Source organism: Armigeres subalbatus, chromosome 2 (assembly GCF_024139115.2).
Source record: "Armigeres subalbatus isolate Guangzhou_Male chromosome 2, GZ_Asu_2, whole genome shotgun sequence".
NCBI classification, from domain to species: domain Eukaryota; kingdom Metazoa; phylum Arthropoda; class Insecta; order Diptera; family Culicidae; genus Armigeres; species Armigeres subalbatus.
The window spans coordinates 232,025,358-232,045,931 of record NC_085140.1 but is presented as its reverse complement, the minus strand read 5'-3'; the positions used below and the strand labels follow the sequence as shown (position 1 = coordinate 232,045,931).

The 20,574-nt window shown below is 40.1% G+C and overlaps 1 long non-coding RNA gene across 4 annotated transcripts in view; it reads left to right on the top strand.

The window, feature by feature from the left end:
• The window catches only part of LOC134211884 (uncharacterized), a 301,614-nt gene extending 284,152 nt beyond the window's left edge, over positions 1–17,462 (top strand). For all 4 annotated transcript variants that reach the window (XR_009979132.1, XR_009979134.1, XR_009979130.1 and 1 more), the window contains one exon: positions 16,913–17,462. This is a non-coding gene — a long non-coding RNA (uncharacterized LOC134211884). The remainder of the gene's footprint in view (positions 1–16,912) is intronic.
• The last annotated feature ends 3,112 nt before the right edge of the window (positions 17,463–20,574 follow it).

The window sequence follows — 20,574 nt, the reverse complement described above, 5'->3', positions numbered from 1 at the left end:
GGCCCTAAGCTGTCCATTCGACGTGCACTTTTCGTTCCCTGTCATTATAATTGAGGCAGCTGATTTTCAGCGATCGCAATTACGTCCGATAGCCTTTAAGCAATAATTTAGGCAAAGGCACTTATTTTGAAGTGCTAATGGAAGGATTTCAGTTTCTTAAAAAGATTGCTTGTTTTCGGTGCAACATGTCTACCGCGGCTGCCGTATTTTTCAGTACATGGACATTCTTTGTTGGGATATATAGCCGAGCAGGGTGAAATAAAATATTGCTAAAAGTCGTTGCAAAATATGCACTAGGAAAATAGTTTAAATCTTTCATCCCACACCTATAACATTTACCCAAAAGATTAGAAGAAACTGTGACACGTGATGAACCTTCTTTACATTTGAAAGGCAAATGATGGGTATCATGGGACCATGGTTACATCTTTTTTTTTAGGACATTTATACCACTACAACAAGTATTTGGATCTACTGTGAAAATGGATATATTGGATAAGATATTGTCTTATTGTATACCTTACCGTACTTCAAGATTTTCAACGTGAAGACAAAATCTATGATTTTCTCCAAGGGTACCTTATTAGGACAAACATGATTTTCCCCCTGAATAAAGCGGTAATATGCACAAATGTGTGCAAAATTATGGAAATGATTGGAAATTATGAGCTTCTTCGGATTTTCCTGATGTACTTTTTGACTTACTTTCTATAACGCAGGTGTTAGCAACGCTAAGTGAATTTATTAATTATTGCTCGTTCGCATATTTTTTCAAACATTCAAAAAATAACAGTCGTTGATTTTTTTTGTAAAAATGCATTTTTAAACAATGAAAATTTTGAAAATGTTTTATATATTTTATGTATTATGTTGAGTTTAACAGTTTTAAAATGTCCAAAATTCAAATGGATTTTTAACACTTAAAACATATGCAGTTTACAAGTTTGTAAGATTGTGCTGTAGTGAACAAAATTAAGTGGCAATAGTAAATTACCCTTATTGTCACTTCTTGATTTTGAAAAAAAAACTATCAATGTCTAAGTTGAATACCGAAATACATTTTGCTTTAGGTTTGCTGTAATAAAAATGCTGCACCATATTTATTCATACTCAGATATTTTCCATGCAGTGTTCAATTTTATTAGCGTGATATAATTTTGTTGTTCGATCGCACTCGGGTCCCAAACCGATATTTTCCACTCTTTGCCACGCACCTCGATTCCGTTGAAATTTATCATTTTTTCATCCTACAGCGGAACGATAATTTATGAACTGTAATAAAAGGCAACAATAACAACAAAACTCGGCGACCCAACGTTCGTTGTCGATACTTCCCCCTGGTGCCGGACTGGGCCGGCCTGATTACGCGGGTAACAAATTCGAGCATTTATCTAACCTTAAATTAAACCACATCGATAAAGAGCTACATCGTATACACGTCACCTGGCCTTTTGCACGTGAAGAAACAGGCAGTCGCATACAAAACCCGATGCATGGTGGGAATCAAGCGGAAAAATCAGACCCGAACAGATTTATGACTCAATTAAGTTGTAAATTATAACTTTTTTTCAGCGGTGCAGCCAGATAAGAAGGTGATCCACCGGTACGGCCAGTTGAGCTCCGGGGATTTCGAATGGGTTGAGTGATAAACTGGAGGTGGAGGCACTGTTCGGTTATTGTTATTTGATGGAAATCTAGCTGTATGTCATTAGACTTCAGTTTAGATCGATTGTTTTAGTTATCGTTAAAAGCAGAGCTGACAAGGATGATTTATAGCTCCGGACTCTGTTTGATTGCCCCATTACGCCCAACCGCGGGCTCAATATTAATCACTTGGTCACACATGAAAACAGGAAACACTATGATTATTACTTAGATATCTCGATTGAAACGGCATCGCTATATGACGATAATGAAGTGCGTTTCGTAGGCTGTGATATTTTCTAATTACTGCTGTACTTTGCGACGATTAGTAGCACTACTTTTGAAGGTTGTACCCCAGAGTAAAATCAGTTGGCAAAGTGATCGTACGGCATAATGGTTAGTTGGTTCATTTCATGTCCTTACATTCCAAGTGTTCAACATCGAACGTTTGAAACTTTATTTTTAGTTTCAATCCGTAATTAGAATCTAAAATACAATAGTACTTGATAAAGCTTCGATTAGTTCTAAGAAAAAAATGATCTAGCATTAATACTGTCCTATTCACAATTATCCAAGATAACCAACTAACCAACTATGATGGCCATACGTTCTTGTTGTCCGTCATGGGTACGTGTTGTTCGGAGCAAAACCAAATGTAACTTTACATTCCAGGTCGCGTGGTATCTCTCTACCCTAATTGCCTCAAACATGGTCATTATGTTGGGTAGCGGCAACAGGGACTATGTCCAAGGACTAGACGATACCCCCTCCCAGGCCAACTGCGAGCTGTGGTGCCTGCCTAGGATGTGGTGGGGTTCGAAAGGGGGCTCTGTCAAGCTTCTATAAAAAAAAACTGCAAACACTAAACAGACCTGACAGGACGGCGGATTCTCGGATAAAATGATATGGTTGACGACGATGAATTGGGTGACGTGCTTAGTTCGAGTTTCAGGGGCTTTCACGAAATCCATCCAGTTATTTAGTTCCGCCGACGGCATAGGTATTATATGGCACGTAACTTTGAGAAGATGGAGGAAGCCTACACCAGATTGAAGAGCGAAGCAAATTGGTTTGGACTAGTCATCAACACGTCGAAGATGAAGTACACGAAAGGAAGAAATCTAGTCAAGAAAAGACAATGTGAACCACCCACCGAGTTTGTATCGATAGTTATGAAATCTAGGCGGTCGAAGAATTCGTGTACTTGGGCTCACTGGTGACTGCAGAAAATAATACCAGCATAATTCGGAGCATCGTGGCTGCAAACACTACATACTTTGGATCGTACCAAACTGACTATCTGCAAATCGCTCATTAGACCAGTAGTCATCTCCGGACACAAGACCTAGACCTGGACCTGGACACTTGGAGTTTTCGAAAGAAAAGGCTGCGTACCATCTATGAGGATGGATCCCTCAGAACGTCGGCTTCAGAATGTTGTCCTACACAGGATAGCACGAGTGCGAATCGCATTTCTTCCGAATTTCTATTGGCTACAGTAATAGAAAACAACGTGGATTATCAATATCCAGCACGATTATTTCTTTGAGTGCCAGGTGATGAATTGCTATGCCAGGAAACGAATGTTTTCTAATCTAATCTAATCTCATACATGCGTAGCCAATACTTGAAAGCATCCTCTGAATTCCGTCATTTTTCTTTTCATATGGCCAGGCCAACTACGCAGTATGTACCCCAGAGATGACTCCTAGATATTGAGCGATTTCAGGAATACCTAAAGTCACTTAATAGCTTGCAATCGAAGGGAAAGGAAGAAAGCGTGGACCTACCGTACCAAACGCTTCCAATAATATAGATACCTAATATATGATAAAAATCGTGTACGTGTTTTTTTGTATGATGTATATGAGCGTGTATGTGTGTATATGAGTGTGTATGTGTGTTTATATGTCTACACTGATAGATAAAAGTATTCGTCATGTTTTAATAGAGCTACTATGAAAACATGACGAATACTCATGTCCATCAGTATATGTATTTTTTCCCCAAGCAATGGAGGGGGAATCTGCTCAACAGACATCCTGGGTTGTCCAGGAAGTGCGGGGTTAGGGACCACCTCCAACCAGTGGTGGAAATCTGCGAATCTTACTCACAAAACAAGAAGTAGGCAATGCAAAAGACTCGCGAACATTTGTTTTGCCTTTTTCTTGCCTACCTACCTACTACTCGCAGAGGAAACAAAAAAACGAACCCCGAAAAATGTTCGTGAAGCTTCGCGAGTCATTCGGGTTAATTTGCTAAAAGTCATAAATCAACATCGGAACTTATTTCTCACTGATGTTCGAGCAAGAACACAATTGTTTATTGTTAGTGTGTTTATGTTAAGTCAAATCTATCCATTGTATTCGATGTAATCACAAATACTCGCGACCGTGTTTTTACTCCCGAACAAAATACAGCCCGGCTTTTTTGTTTTTGCTCTGCCCGTACTCGCGAACAAAGCAAGCACCAGAAAAATGCAGGCAGTAGGTTCGCGCGAGTATGGCATTTTTAGTAGGCCCAATTACACTCTTTTCTTATTCGTGAAGCGAGTATTTCCACCACTGCCTCCAACAGCAAACGAGGGAGGCAGGAATACATCCCCGACCCACTAAACCGTTTCCATTGCCGCCAAGCCCATAGTCCCTTCGCCCCTTCGGTACAACCAGAAAGTAGTGCTTCAAAGGGGGGCCAGTGCACAATGCACCCTCGAGGTTAGCTGCGTGTCCTTGCAGCATCGAACATCGTGACTCGCTTTTTTAGAATCCCAAGTAACAATTTTCATGCTTGTTAGATTTATTTAATTCTTATAGCGGATTTATGACAGCAGTCACCATGGCTAGTTGCTCAGATTTATTAGCGATCTTATTGCTATCAATAAACCTCTAATAAATCTATTCGAAAAGCTTCAAACGTCAAATGCCGACTGGTCTTGTTAGCAGCTCTACGGTTGTAACGAAGAGCATAATAAGTCTAATTTTCAAAGCTTGATCAAAGCCATAATTTTGGGTCGTAATGTGGTCAAATGAATAACCCCAATAAGAATATTTACATTGCAAAGGGTTTATAACGGTGTTTAATAAGAGCAACATTTTTCTGATCGAAATCTATGATGGCCATATTGGAAATGGAGAACCATCCTCAAGTCAGTGAAATTTATCACTGGAATTTATGATTAGACGGTGTTTTCGCCGCAAAAAGACACATTTTTGGTAAAGGATATAAAAAAACAAACATATCTGGGTGTAATATCAATTAGTTTAGCGAAGATTTACGTTATTGATATTATAATAATTTTAAATTCATTGCCCAAAACTATATTATTTTGCGGGCGCGTAGTGCTTAAACTCATTTTTGCACTAGCTTTCACCATGAAATCGAGCGCGCACCTCGTTTCCATGAAAGTACATTGGAGAAAAAACTTAAAAAAGTATTATTTTGTAGTCATCCTCATCATGATTTTCATCAACACTTTAGTTTGTTATTATTTGTTTGCAAGATTTTGTTTCTCTTTTTTCAAAGCAAATTTTTGACAGCTGCCGCAGCCAAATTCCCTTTTTTGCGGGCGGCTTGAAACGGATTTTTATATACTCTTATAAGAGGTTTATAGTGGTAATCTAGAGAGGGCCACTTGGACATATCTTACTCTTATAGTGGTCATCAGAAGGTAATCCTGTAGTAATGGGTTTTATTGTCAGTTCTTGTAATTCGATCTTGAAAACCATTTCTAGAGCGGAATAAAACTTGAAATGTTACTTGGGATAACACCATGGTATCGTGCCAGCGCATTGCCGGCTTTCCAGGTGGCCTTACCACGCCCTGTGTCCTTGGAAGGTGGGAAGGGTCGACTTCGCGCCTGCTCCCATCTACACGACTGGTATCAAGAATGATGATGCCGCGTGCACCCCAAATTGACCTCTCAGCGATAGGGCCTATTCGCCAACACACAGAGGGACTTGACAACGTAGTGCCTACGCCTGCCCCAGCCTTGAGGAGAACCCCTTTCCGTCCTCGGGCTCGGAACCCGCCCGGTTGACCGACGCCGCGAAAGCGACGATACCATGTTGTTCTTCGCGCGGCCACTTGTTCGATAAAGGGATCGAGTTCGACCACAGGGCACCGGTATAACCCATGAAGCCGACTCCGATCCCTTGGACCACCTCTTATTTGCGCCTGAACTAGCCATCCTTGAGTCCACGCGCCACCTTCTGTGTAGCTCCGAAACGATTTGGGCGATAGCCGATAAAACGGCGTTCCAGCCAACTTCATCTTTACACATCCTCCGAACTAGGTTGTCCGGGGTAGTGTCCAGACCACATGTGGCAAGCATGTGGCAAGCATGTGGTCACGCATTGCGCGAAAACGTGGGCACACGAACAACACGTGTTCCGCCGTTTCCTCTAAACCTGCGCACACCAAACACTCGGGCGAGGCCGAGCGAGCCAGCTGCGTTACCTGCACTTTGATTTTGCAGCACGCTTAAACGCCAGGCACATCGAACCCCCCATGGGGTGCTTGCTGTTCACAGCTTTGCTAGAACAAATCAAACAATTGGGAGAGTTCGTGCAGCATTGTGCCTTATGTCCCTCCAATCCGAAGCGTCGGCAGAGACTGCTTCTGTCAGGGCCTTTGCAGTCCCATTGCTTGTGCCCCGGTTCCAGGCACTTGAAGCAAACTTCGGGTTGCTCGTATATGCTCACAGGGCACACCGACCAGCACACCGACCACCTTGACGCTTCCTAACTTGACTACCTTGGAGGCGTCCGCTGCAGATAGCCGAACCAATGCTACCTGCGTCCCTGCCGGACCTTTCCGTAGCCGAACGGCTGCAGTGGGCGTCTCCACTTCACACTGTCGCCGCAGTGCCGTGACGAGCTCTTCGACTTCGGTGATCTCGTCCAGGTCTTTAACCCTTAGATTCACCTCCGTTGTGAGTGCCCTCACCTTGACAGTCTCGCCTAGGACTTCCTCCGCCAACTTCTTGTAGGCGGCGCCCTTTTGCGAGACGCCCCGCTCGAGGATCATCTCGCTCATCCGGGTACGTCTTATTCGACGTACGTCGGCGCCGAGTTCACTGAGCTTGACGTCACTCCTCATCGCCTCCAAAACGTCCGAGTACTTAGCCTCGTCCGCCGTGATGACTAGGGCATCGCCCCTGGAGCGATTGGCGCCTACCCTAGACTTCTTGCTACCCTCATTCGCCTGGGCCTTCTTTTCGGCCCTTGACGTCTTCGGTTTCCTCTTGTTCTTGACCAGGGTCCAGGAGGCGTCATCCCCCTCTATTTCCCTGGTCTGGGGCGGCTGAGAGTTCTCAGCCTACCGTAACCCCTTACCACCGTCTTTCCTGGGTGGACGGACCTTTCCAGGTCCTTCCTCCCCCGGTTTGGGAGGTACCTGGCCGGGGTTCAGCTTCCCAGCCCCACTACCCTTGTTCGGGGTAGTAACCCTCCGTGTTTTGGAGCGGCTCCCAGGGAGCTCATCCCCTGGAGACTGTCTTCCCCGTTTTTGTGTCTGCTCCGTTGGAGTAGTCACCCCCGACGCGCCCGCGAATACTTGAGCCTCAGTCTGGGTAGACTTTGGCACCACCGTCTTCGCTGGCACGCCCTCGGTCGATTCGACCTTGCCCGAGTCCGCGAATCCTTGGGCCTCAGTCTGGGTAGACCTCGACTCCACCGATTGCACGGGTTTACACTTGGCCGTCCCGACCGCCCTCTCCAGCTTGGCGTCCAACATCGACTTTCGAAGTTTCAGCAAGCTCCTCTTGAGGTCCTTACTGATATTATACTTCGATGACGCAAAGTCGATGATGGCGTCCAGCTGTTCCGTCGTCACCTCGAAGGCCGGAAGCCCATCGCGTTTGCGGTTCATCGCCTTCACAAGCCATGGGCCGTCTATAACCTCTAATGGTCACTTAACTCGGCGCTGCGCACCGAGCTGCCGACTATTGCTTCTGGCCTCCTAGGCGGAGACCTGAACAACCCACCTCTTGCGAAGGGGTTATCCCATCAGTATATGTATGTATTTGTGTATATGTATGTGTGTATAATGTGAATGTGTGTGTGCGTTTGTGTGAGTACGTGCGTGTTAAATTTACGGATTATCAAAACCTTACCTCTCCTCAATAAATCTGACGCTGATTATGTATGAGCATTTACATAGTCTTAATCGCAATATTAGCAAGGGCATTGCCCTTGATAACAATCGATCAGCCCTTGCAAGCACAAACATGCGCACGTCTTCCGGATCTGCAGCACTTTTTTATACACTACACATTTGTTTCGACCGCGGTCACTGCACTGGTTCTATTGTTCTACTTTATCGCACTGGAAGACGGTCGAAACGAGACTCCCTATGCCAGGGAACGAATGTTTTCGTTAGGAAACTCAACTGCTTGATTCAGAGCCAGGAAAGGAAACACTGTTAGGTAGAGATCTGCTTATGATAGAAGACACGGAAACCCATAATTTAAAAGAAAATTCTTTTTTATTAATTCTTGGGAATACCTGCTTCATGTACTCTAAGATATTGATTTTCAAAACATTCTGGGCTCTTGCATCTTCAAGAATTCTGGAGAGTTCCTTTCCCCAGAACCTCAGAGCTTGTCATCCCTTCAGGAATTATGGATTATTCTTCCACCAAACAATCCAAAGTACTTTAACCTACCCTATAAGGGGGGAGTTCTACACAAGTATTACTTTTTCTCGGAAAGGAAATCTCAACACCCCCCGCCCCCTTCTTCTTCAGGAATTCTGGGAGCTCATTCTACAATAATTTTGGAACATTCTTGTTTTAGGATTTTTAAAGAATTCTTCCTTTAAAAACTCTGCTAAATTCCTCCTCCAAGAATTTCGAATACTCATTCTGAAATTTAGGAGAATTACCCCTGCAAAAGTTCAGTGCGCACGAACTATGGAGAATCCCTTCCTCAGAAATTTAAAGAATTATCTCTTTCAGGAATATGGAGGAATCCAGGAACTTAGAGGCTCCTTAGGAATTACTCCCCTTAGTCTGTTAACAATATACGTAACTGTAACACAACTGTAGGGGAGGGAGTGGGTCGGTTCAAGAATACCAATTCAAGCAAAAGTATTAAACCTGGGTCCCGAAATCGTTAAATTTGGCATTACGTATTTCTTCAACGAACTCTGATTCTTCTCATTGACAACTCTGGAGAATTTCCCCCTCACGAACTATGCTTAAATCTTCTCTAATGGAAATTTCTTCTCCATACGTTTGGGCAATTCCTTCAACAGAACTTCTGGAAAATGTCATCTACAAGAATTCCTTCCTACAAGAATTAATATTCGTTATCTTGGAGTTTTGGAGATTTCATTGCCCTGAGGAATGAATAAAACATAGAAACTATAGATGGGAAACTCTCAGAATATTTTTTTTATCACTTCCAGAGAGTCCTCTGTTCTGTTCTTCTTCGTTGGCATTACATCCCTCATATAAAAATGTCCGCATTGTAGCAAAGTGTGCATTATCTCTTTCAGGACGAATAGGTCATATGTGTATAGCGTTTTAAATTGGCTATGTAAAATTACAGAACAGAGATAGGTCACCACTTTCTTCAGCAAAATTGTTCACCAAGATGTTGGATTTGCAGGAAAAATATCAGGGGTCAAGTTTGACTATACCTTGAAGACCTAGATATCCGAAACCTTGGGAAGATTTCGCTTCTGAGAGCATGCAAATAAATCTGGCATGTTTGAATCCTAAATTACATTGTTTGATAGTTCTGAATACTCAGACAAGTTGAGCCATTCTGAACGTTATGCCTGTGATTAGTTTTCAGGAATACGAAATGATCAAGGTACTCCAAAACGTTCTCGAGTTCAGCCCACGGTACCTACCGGAGCAATCAAGGCTTTGGCAATGTCCTCATCGTCGGTATACACCCAATCTGGTTCAATAGGCATATACGCATCATGCAAACCCAATTTAATAACCTAATAAACATAATGAGTAAAATTCTATCGGTTCAATGGACCTGCTGGGATGTTTAGAAATGCACCGATACATCGTTCAGAACTTAGTTGATCGGGTAGATCGCATGTTTTGAACTCCAGGACGTTTTGGAGAACCAAAAATGTAGTAGTTTGTAAAAGTAATGAGTGAAATCTTATCGGCTTAATGGACCTCCTGGAATGTTTGGTGATGCACGAATACATCGTTCAGGGCTTGGTTGAACGGGTAGATCGTATGTTCTGAATTCCAGGCCGTTATGAACACTCTGAAATAGGTTACCATAATTTCAAAAGTCGATAATTTTATGTCTTATGATCACATAGGCACTGTACAGTAATTACCGTAATTGTTTCGATTTATTTGGACTGTATTCGTTCACTTTCTCAACTATAGCATTGGCTGTTTCTTCCACGAGAAAAACCAACAAAACGAACAATTTCGTGGGAAGGCAAACCGCTCGCGACAAGATTTTATTTCAACTGTTGTTGTTTATTATGTTGCGCATAAACATACTGGCGGAAGGGTTGCCAGTTTTACCGATTCAACTATGTACAAAATATGTTTGCGCACTATGGGTAATTCAATGATCAAAATTATGTACAAATGTTTTTCTTAATTCTAGGATTAGCGTACTTGAAGGTAAGGTTAATTATTTACAAATCCATTGTATATACAATTTCAATTTTCATTTCCAGGTTATTCAGGATTCCGTGAAGTATTGAACAGGCACTGTTGGTCATATTCTCGGCTTTGGACATAATATGTATTGTTTCTAGAGATATTTTCTGATGCATTCGAGGATATATAATTCAGAACAATTCTTCTTCTTCTTCTTCTTCTTATTGGCATTACATCCCCACACTGCGACAGAGCCGCCTCACAGCTTAGTGTTCATTAAGCACTTCCACAGTTATTAACTGCAAGGTTTCTAAGCCAAGTTACCATTTTTGCATTTGTATATCATGAGGCTAGCACGATGATACTTTTTTGCCCAGGGAAGTCGAGACAATTTCCAATCCGAAAATTGCCTAGACCGGCACCGGGAATCGAACCCAGCCACCCTCAGCATGGTCTTGCTTTGTAGCCGCGCATTTTACCGCACGGCTAAGGAGGGCCCCAACAATTTGGACGGCCGAAAAAAAGCAATGGGTAATGTTTTCAACTTAACTTGTAGGGCTTGTATAAACGTGACGTATTTACATTTAACTTCTAACTTTTGGATCTATGGAGATTGATTATAGGTATTGATATTGGAAACGACAACTTCCATGCTTTGTAGAATTATTAGCAATTATAAGAAACAAGTCACGGAGCAGTAACCATACTAAAATAGAGGAGGTACTGCTAATACGTCAACGAAAAATTATTTAATGTTTTGATTCCAAACTCCGAGTCTACGTCAAGTTCAATAATACAATTTCTAAGAAAATGAAAAAAAAATGAAATAAAGTTTATTTAAATATCCTTCTGGAAATTATTTTTTGCGGACTTTTTTTAAAACATTTTCTGATTGTGCATCTATTGCTGATTGTGCATCTTTAATTGCTAATACCTCCTGCAAATAAATGAAAGTAATTATTGTAATCAAATTTTTATTTTCATCAGTGTTGTTGATTTTTTTGCTGGGGAATTAGAACTGTTATCGTATAACCATGTTTAAGGGTCTGTCTCATTTGGATAATTAAACTGAAATTAAACTTGAAAGTGACATTTGAATAATTATCAAATAACCCTGCTCGCAGAGCAAGATTACTTTTGACAGATATCGAATCATTTTGCATCGATGTCTTATTGGAATTGCTGGGTAGCACCAGCCATTCTTATGACCGGGTTATTTGCTAATTTTCGAACTGTCACTTTTAAGTTTAATTCTCCAAATGAGACAGACCCTAAATGTACGTGTCGTTTAGTACCAACACAACTTAACATATGGTCAGTCATATGACATGACTCGTACCCATCCCGGGATCATGTGGATTATGAAACCAATCAACTGGAAGAGCAGACCCTCTCTAGTTTTATTATTCTTCATCCACCACCACTGCCCTCGCTGCCTATGCCATCATCGGCCTCGAGCCGTGATCTCCGAGCGATGCGATGGACGATTGCATCCATCGCAACCGACACCACTGTATCCGACCATCATCAAGCACAGAATGACAAAAAATGCGCTCACTTCTTTCATGCATATTCGCAGACCCACCGGCAGTTCTACCGCTGGTGACTTTATGCTTTCGCTGTGTAGGTAAACACCGATCGAACGAGCGAAACGAAAAATGCGCGAGCAAAAAGCACGTCAGTACGCGCTGCTGTCACAAATTGCAATGACTCGCACACGGCAGCCACTGCTTCTTTTATAAACAAAGAAAATCTTCCGGTAGACCCGAAGGCCTGTGACATACTGCATTCTGATGTCCGTGTTAGGAATGCACGGGATTGGTTACATATGAAATTTTTACTGGCTTTGACAAGAATTGAGATTTTCAATAGCTTATCGTTATTAATCTTAAGTTTCATTGAAATAGGCAAAATGGTGGAGAGTGTCCGAGTTGATTGATATATAAAGCTTAAAAATCCATCGAAAGATAAAAGCGCTAGTATCGTTCAAAATCTTCCCTTCGAGCGTAACGCTCTCGATTTCCAAAAATCTAAATGACACCCAGTATAGTAAAGAAAGACGTAAGTCCTACGTCAAAATGGCAACACCTCATTAGTCCTTTCTATACTAGTTTTGGCAGGATCGAGCGGAAAAACCCAAATCTGTACGATGAATCAATATAAAAAAAGTCGTCCTGAAAGGGTTATGCACTTCCACAGTTATTCCACATTCCACAGTCGATTCACCATTTTTGTATCATAAGACTAACACGATGGTGCTCATAGGCATAGGGAAGTTAAAAAACCTACATCGTACCATGAATTGGCTCCAGTCATTTTCAGCATGAACTTGCTCTGTAGCCACAAGGGTAATGGCGGCACAATTCTGGGTTTTCGCTGGGTTCACACTCTCTCCTGGACGATTGAAGAAATTCATGAAGAATGCAGGAAAAATCACTGGAGGGAATCGTAAAGAAATTCCCGAAGATTTTTTAAAGGTACTATAGGACATAGATGAATCTTGTCATTGTATTCCTGAAGGATTTTCTGGAGAAATAAATAAGGAATTCCCGAAGAAGTTCCTGGGGGATTCTTGGATAATATCATGAGAATTTCTACGGAATTCGTGGAACGATTCATGGTTAAAATTGTTTAGAATTTAGGAAAGCAGTTCTCCAGAATATCCGAAGAAAAGCTCTAAAAATTCTAAAATTTACCGAGGATTTCGAAATTTTCAGAAGTCTTGAAGGACTTTTTGCAAATCCATGTAGGATCTTTGTGAAATTTTGTGGGATTTTTTTAGTAGCCTAATTTTGGAGCAAATTATAATAAAAATAATAATAATCAAAACAATAAAACAATTTTGACCGCTTTTTCCACCCATTACAGTTTCAAAATTTACAGCGTACCTAGCCCATATTTTCCCAGCATTCTATTCATAAAGCAGTTCTTGTAATTTTTCAGAGCCGACCTGGCACACTTTTTGCATGAAGTATTAGAAAATTTTGTATGGATCGTCACACTCAACCCTCTAATCGTTACGTAATTTCTAGATGTTCATTTTACTACACGAGAAAAATTGAAAATTTTAGTTGTTCATTTTATTTTTGTAAAAAAAGAGACGTGAATAATAGCACAAACAACAATGATTTTTATTATAAATAACTTTTACCATCTGTGGATTATGTTGAAGCATTTTTGTGTTCCTGTCTAGAATTTTATAAGATTTTTCGACAAAAATTCGGGTTCCGTTTACGAACTTTGCCTTTCCAAGGCATAAACTGAATCAAATTTGTGAAATGAATAAAAAATTGTAAATATAATTTTTCCGATTTTGTCACATTCCCTATTTTATCACTCGAAAATAATTCACCAAGGGGGTGGTAAAATAGGAATATCACTGTACTACCACTAGGTGAATTATTATCGGAAAATAAAGTGTTTATTATTTATCGGAAAATCTTACATACCGCACGCACTATCCCAACCAACAGACATTATTTAAATAGTCTGCATCTTAATAAAACGCATCCCAGCTACCAAACGCTTTTATTCTATTGACACAGTTAAGTTATATTCAAAAAATTCAGAACAGGGGCCATTCAAAATTGATGTCACAGGTTTGAGGGATGTCTAAGATTTTGTGACAGTATATATACAAGGTATACAAAAAAGCGTGACAGAGGGGGTAGAGAGGGTCTAGAAATCTCAAGATGTAGTATACGTCATACTTGAATCACCCCACATTGAAAAATGTCGTAAATCGTTAGACTGCTCTGCTTATCCCAAGTAACATTTTAGGTTTTATTCCGCTCTAGGAATGGTTTTCAAGATAAAATAATAAGATCTAACAATAAAACCCGCTATTACATGACAACCTTGTGATGGCCACTATAAGAGTAAGATATGGCCAAGTGGCCCTCTCTAGATAACCACTATAAACCTATTATAAGAGTATTTAGAAATCCTTTTTAAACCACTCGCAAAAAAGGGAATTTGGCTGCGGCCGCTGTCAAAAATGTTGCTTATAAAAAGGGAAACAAAACTTTGCTGGAAAATGATAACAAAATAAATTGTTGATGGCGATCATGATGAGGATGACTATAAAATAATTTTCTTTCAGGATTGTTTTTTTAATTCACTTCTATCCAAATGAGGTGCGCGTTAAATTTCATGGTGAAAGCTAGTGAAAAAATAAGATTGAACACCACGCGCCCTCAAAATAATGTAGTTCTGGACATTTAATTTGAAATTATTATAATTGTTGTTATCGTAGATCTCAATTGCATCAATTGATTTTTCTCCCTAATATATTTGTTATGCATGTCAATCACAAAAAAAAGGTTTTACGCGGTGGAAACATTGTTCAATCATGAATTTCAGGGATAAATTGTATTGACTTAAAATGCTTCTCCATTTTCAACATGGCCATCTCAAATTTCGATCAGGAAAATGTTGCTCTTATTAAACACCGTCATAAGCTCTTTGCAATGCAAATATACTTATTGGGGTAATCCATTTGACCACATTACGACAAAAAATTGTAGCTTTTATCAAGCTTTGAAAATATGGTTTATCACGCTCTTCATCACTACCGTAGAGCTGCTCATAAGATTAATAGGCGTTTGACGTTTGAAGCTTTTTCAGCATACTTATAAGAGATTTATTGATAGCAATAAGATTGACAATAAAACTGAGCAACAGGCTGTGGCGATTGCTATGATAAATCCGCTATAAGAATTAAATAAATCCAAGAAGCAGGGAAATTGTTACTTGGGATACGCTAGCAGAAGAATGAATTCAGTCATCCAAAGAAAAAGTAGAATCATGAAAATAATTTCACAGCGAGCTATGGGATGCAGCCATCAAAATAATTTTAAAAATTTCAAAATTAGATTTATTTAAAAATAATTTATATCATGAGGTTAGAATTTTAATTATCTACTTTATACATAAATTAATTTGATTGTTAATGACAATGAAGTTTTTTTCTTGAAATGATTCCGGAGATGGTACTACTTTTAATCTTTATTAAATTTGTAATCCCGCCTAATAAATCCTTTTTAAAAAAATCTCTGTTTGTAATTTTAAAAATTATTTTCAATTCCATTGTCTATACCTTGCTGTGTTAAATTTCAGTGATTCTACTTTTCCTCTGATGACAGCGTTCATCCACTTCTCCTCGCGTATTGGACAACATGACAGACCTGATCATTTGATGTGACCTTCGCATCGATCCCGAAACGATAATGACATTCGTCATAATGACATTTTGGCAAGCAACGACCTTCGAACAACTGCTAACTAATGTAATTCATCTGTGTTGCGGGTGTGCCTGTTGAATGCATTCTCCATCCCAATTAACCAGTTGAAAGTGTCAAAAAGGAAACGTGTAAGTCATTACAATTACACGGTACAGTGCCAGCAGGATAACCCCCGACCGACAAGCTCTAACTCAATTGAGAACCCTGTCTGCTGCACGAGCTGACAAATCGTATACAAGCGCGTTCCCCCTTCAGCCTTGCATTCATATCTAGGGGAACAGGTGGTAAAATGAACACGTTAAGGAAACGCGTTGAATTCAATTATAAAACAAGGATAATTTGCCAGTTTATCCACTTGGACCAACAATTTAACTCATATTCTTATTGCACTGAACAATTTTTTCGCTAATAAACATTGTTTTATATAGTTTTTCTTCGAAATGAAAAACATCGAAATTTCGCATGTTCAAAAATAGTGCGGGTAAAATGAACACTGCCTGGTGGTAAAATGAACATCGCTTCTAAAACCCTTTTGAAACATTTAATTATCTTTTTTTAACTCTAGCACTGTATATACAACTAATTGAGATCACGATAACGTTTTGAAAAATCTGGTACATCTTTCGAAAAGCTCTTAATCATCAATATAAAAAAAGAAGGAAAAAAGTTTTAAAATATCATTTATTTTAAAATTAAATTACCATATTCAAAGTTTTATCTTGGTTATTTGATATGGTTTGTTTCTTCAACTTCCGCTTCACAATTGCACAACTTTTATCATAAATGTCTGTAAGTTTGATACAAGTGTTCATTTTACCCGCATACATGCCATGTGATAAAAAACTCTTCGTATAACGATACAAACCAATAATTTTACTATTTACCCCTGCAACATCTTTTTGAAGGTTGTCCTATTTGCCGCTGTAGTTTGTACAGGTTTGAACCAATGTTATGATGAACTTATTAAGAATTAAAGCTTGCGGAAAAATAGTTGAAAATTACATCAGGCCCAATTTTTACGGCCTCGTTTGATATTTTGGATAGTAACTGCTATTCGTTCGGTCTCAAAACCAAAATATTAGCTTAGGTACCTTATTTTATTTCAAAGAAAACGTGTGCATGGTTAACATACGCCTAAATAGTGTTTTAATATAAATATAGCCAACTGTTAATTTTACCACCCCTGTTCATTTTACCACCTCTTCCCCTACAGAACGGAATGGTTCGCCGCTTTTCTGAACGGAATTGTGCACTCGTTTCGCTGGATGTTTCTGACTGTGAGAACATTTCTTTCCATATTTCTGTTTGTCATCTCGTTTGCTCTGCTGCCGCGCGCGCATCAACTAACTCTTCCCGTGCCGAGTGCACTCGTTCGCTTCTTGTGTATTCTTGTACAGCATTTCATAATTTGAAAATGACACTTTTTTCATCACCAGCGCCGCCGCCGACAGAGGAGCATCCCGTCATCATCGTCGTCATCCCGGGCATGAAACATATCTCGCAAACATCGCCGGCCGGCCGTGTGGTCGGGGCAGGTAATGGGATCGGAGCGCGACGAGCAACGCGAAAAAGCAGCATAAAAGCAGAAGCAACAACAGTTGACAGTGAAACGACTCAAGCCGCATATCATCAGCTCATAATTCGTGACATGAGTTAAAATTTTTAAAATTAATACGACGTGCAACAGCGTACACAGACAGGCAACCGTGACAGCTCCCCGTGAGGTAGAGGTAAACGACTACAGCTTTTACGGTGAACCGGGCATGGCAGACCGGGATAAGAGGAACCAAACTACAATAACAACAACGACGACGACCCAACGAAGATAGACAGACAGGCTGTGAGAGCCAAAGCAGCTGTTGATGCCACATTTCATTTACGAAAACATGTTTATTTTCAATTAATGGGGAAATAGAAGCGATTTTTAATCAAAGGGATGGAACATAAATCCGACTTGAGGACATTTTTCTTATTTTGAATTGATATTAATGTTAAAAGCAGAAAATTATTTACATACCTACTATCTGGGAATACAAAGCAATCAACCTTTTTTTTATTCGATAATTTATTATTATTCTCTATGTATTACTTTATTTATTTATTTACTCTTTTATTTAAAAAAAACAACAAATCCGTGCAATTTTTTGAACATTGGATATTCAATCACTTTACAAGCGTAATTGAACAAGAAAAGGAAAGAAACATACGAGCAGAGGTTTGGCCGAAAGTCATGACTCTGGCAATTAATACCAATGTGGTAAACGCCAATCAGCCCGACTAAATGACACGTCAATAACGACATGTAGAAGCAAACCGTTTAGCTTAGCTTTTATCTTTCAATTTTCTCTCTTACATTTTAACAAGTTTGCGCTAAGTGAACCAACTAGTAATATGTCTGTATAGTAAGAAGCAGAAGGCAAATTCCCTAGCAATTGGCCGACCGACGACGACGGTTGATAACAACGCCGATGATGGCGACGTATGTTTTAGCTCAGGCTCACCGACTGTCGGATTCGGGGCCACTTATTCTACTCACTTACGCTCGCCCATTGACTGACTATGTGACCACAGAGCCATTCCGGTTGGATAACTTGGCGGTGGTTCCCAATGGTTTTGATCATTGTTTTTATGGGGGTATGTGTTGCTTTCATTTTCTATTATTATTGATTACTTTACAGATAACTGTTTCTGTTTCACACAAAAGTTAGGCTAAGGGTCTTGGCAATTAAATAGTGCGCAAAGCTAGGCTAAATGGATTTTGTACAACAATACATTTGGGCATGATCTCCTCATTTTCTATTTCCAATATATTTCGGTAAAACAAAATAATTCGATGCAGGTTTTACGCAAAAACGGCCTTCTGTAACTCCTAACCATCCCACTATATAGACTATTACCTTGCCTTGCATTCCACCACGTAATAGAAAGATAAATGATCTTTAAGCTTGAATTCTCTTAAAATAAAACCTACTCCAATCCGAAAGAGTCCTTCAACGAGATCTGTAATAGATCTCGAAATGTTTACCTTTCTCATAGAGAGTGGAATAATGAGGGTTTTGTTTAGTGTAGTTTCGGCAGTCGCAGTTAGTAAACCACTGCAATAGACCATCCCCATAGGACTATCGTCAACGGACAGGTATGAAGCTCGCTTGTTGCACCGTTTCTCGGCTCTGGGGTAGTGCCGGCGTACTTATAGTCACACTCTTTTGTCGCGGCCTCTGGTTTGACCTGCCTTCATCGTTCAATAATAGCACAAGACAGACTAATTTTTTCAACTGCCAGTAGCCATTTTAATTTACACACCGGTTCGCTGTCTGTCAGACTGTCTGTTTTCTGGATATGGTAGTTGTGCTTCCACGGGGGTAAATGTCGGAACGGCAGTCAAATGCTATGCCGCATTAACACCAGTAGTCAAGCAGTCGGGAGCGAGCGGTGTGCTGACATTGAAGTGCATAAAATTGCTGCCTAATGGAAACCATTGCTGATTCAAAGTATTGCCAGTGTCTGCTGCTATCAAGCTTAAGAATAATAATTTTGCTGTACAAATCAATTTAGTATTATGCTAAAATTTATTTACACTACTCACGATTTAATATTTTCTTGCAAGCAAATTTAGAATATCTGTCCCATTGCAGAGTTTCTTCTGTTGCCAACAATGGATATATTTTTAGAGCTTAATAAGCAACGATGCGGAACGATTTCTTACAAAAAATACTGTTTTCAAAATTATTTTCATACAAACTTCAAATTGCACGTGCTTAGTCAAATTACTACCAAATTAGCTAAAAATTTAGGAGGATTATGAAAACAGAAAATATTATCGTTTAAGCCAAGGGGAATCACTCCAGTCTCCAGTGGAGCACCGAAGTAAGTCCAAAGATTCCGAGGGGAGCTAAACGTCTGGCTCAATGGCGTCCCGGCGAGCCTAAACAGGCATTCTAACGCGTGGCGATCTAGACGAGAAGTTCTCCGTTTGCAGATGCTTCGATTTCTTGTGTCCTTGTGTCATTTATATCCCACCTTGTTTGTGATCTCATGGTGGCAGATCTATCCTACTCCTGCGAGATATTCCTGTAGCAGATCCAACTTCGTAACCAAGCTCGTAGCCAACTGTTCCCCGTTACCCTCTCTTATGTTAGTTTCGGCAGGACAGTGCATCGAGTAGTCCTACCCGTTGTGTTCCGAAGCGATAACATGCTGATTTCTTTGCGACACCCGAATTGTTTGTTTTGGTCGTCAACCTCCTCCTGAACAAGATGATCTTGTTCAACAGCTTTGATGGTAGACAGGATGGTCTGTACGCCAGAGGGCATATCCCAACCCTATCCGTCCTGAAGACACGTAACTTTTTAACCTTGAGTCGCCTCGAGTATTTTGGTCTATGTCTTTCTCCTATTAACTGTTAATAATAAGATGGCATCATACTTAAGAATTGCGACTTCGCAAAAAGTCACACACGACTGAACCTGCCAAATAAACAAACTAATTAAAAAAAAGTATTGAGGAATTCGAGCAAAGCGTTTAGGATGGTCCTATCTTTGGCGTGTGTGGCAACGATGGATGAACCAAGAGCTCGCCCAGCTCAACGGCAGTCCAGTACTCAGAAGAAAGCAAAAGTAAAAGAATACGATACGCTTAGAGGAGACTGGGGAGACTTGATCCCTATTTCTGATTTCCGATGTATCACAGCCAAAAATAAATGAACAAACGCGATTTCCACACAGCCACTCTACGAAATAAAGTATTTAACTTTAGTGATGTATGACAGTCCTTAAATTATTGTTGTTATTGATACACAATCGATTTTTTGGAGTACTCTCAAAAATCGACTTTTAAAATATTCGGGGGAAATTGATCCCTCTCCAAGAACTTGCTTTGCGAAAACTAGAAAAGGTATCCTCAAAATTTTTAAATATTTTCCCTCCAAAAAACGCGGAATTTTCGAATTGCTGTGCATACATATGAACGATTTTTGTTATTGAAATCGACAGCAAATGCAATTTTAAAATTTGGGTAGACTTGATCCTCTTTCTATGACATCTACCAAATAAATATTTTTCCCAGCCAACCCTTCATAAAATCTGACAAATCTACAAAA